We start from the raw sequence: 1469 nt of genomic DNA on the forward strand, positions 1-1469 counted from the left end.
TGTTGAGAACAATATCAATCATCAAATAAATAAGCATCAACATGATTAATAAGCAAAGAAGGAAAATCAAAGTAAACAAGCAAAATTAAATGCAAAAGTAAAGAGAAAAAGTAAGAGATTGGTCATTAATTGAAGTTGAAGATCTACAAAAGATTAAACAAGCTTCTTCTTCAAAATCCAAGTTCATCAATGAAGAAATCCACACTTTCTCTCTCTACCAAATGAAGACTAACAGTGTTTCTCTCTTTAGATTAAGCTAAAAGTGCAGAAAATTAAAACTAAGTTAATATAATTACATCAAAACGTTCTAAAAATGGGACTTATATAGTCTGTACAGAGCCAGCTGAAATAGAGGAGTGGTCCGACCGAACACTGGGAAGGTTCGGCCGGACTACAGGGTAGATTCGGCCGAACCATGGGTAGGTTCGGTCGAACCTTCCTGATCCTGGTCTGGTCGAACTTCTGAGGTTTGACCACTCCTGCAAAATTGCCAAATTGCTTCTTGACTCTGCCTCGACGTTCGGCCGGACCACTGAGCAGGTTTGGCCACACTCTGGTTCGGCCACACCTACAGGAGGTTCGGCCGAACCTCTTCTGAATCTTGCTTCCTTCAGCTTTCCATGAGCTTAGCTTCCTCCTCTTGAAAACCCCGATGGTTCCTACAGAGCATAAGCATGGAAATCAAAGTAAAGAGTAGGAAAAAGGGGCAAAATCTAGGAAAGAAGATGCATAAAGGGAAAGGGAACTAAGTGCAAAGAGAATAATGCAAACAAGCCGCAAATGTGGAAAAATGACCATCAAAATGAACCTTAATCGTGGCATAAATTCCACTCATCAATAGACTATTTGTCTTACTCTAATAATTTTCTTAGGATTTGTTAGAGTTATCTTAGTGTAGGCGTCGCTCGAAGTGCGCCTACGTTAAAGCATGTGTTAATATGCTTGGCACTCTTAGGAAGTGGAAATTGACGTATACGTGTAGACACCCATTTGTGTCTCCCCAAAACCAAACCCAGTGATGAGTACCTTTCACGTCGAATCATAATCGAATGAAGTGAAAGTGTGAAAAGTTTAATGTTGCGGATAGTTTTAATTTATTTTCTCTTCTCTCTGTTATTGAAAACCTATTTTAAGGAAGCAGAAAATCCATTTTAGTTGGTCCATGATATGGGCCCTATAGTTGTGTAGTTGGATAGAGCTTGAAAAGACCTTTCCGACAATATATTATAAGCCCAATTCCGATGAATATTGAGGAAATTATGGCCAAAATACTAAACTAGGCCTGGTTTGAGCCTTATATGCGGCCCAATGATCTAGGGCAAGGCCTAATATGGATTTATCATGCAATTAGGAATGGTTTTAGTCTTCTAGATTCTTCTAGAAGGTTCTTTTCATTCCTAATTCAATTAGCATTGATAAATTGACTTTTGTTGACTTTTTTAGAGTTTTAATCAGAATAAAAAGAATGT

This window comes from Chenopodium album, chromosome 3 (assembly GCF_948465745.1).
Source record: "Chenopodium album chromosome 3, dcCheAlbu1.1, whole genome shotgun sequence".
Taxonomy (NCBI): Eukaryota; Viridiplantae; Streptophyta; class Magnoliopsida; order Caryophyllales; family Amaranthaceae; genus Chenopodium; species Chenopodium album.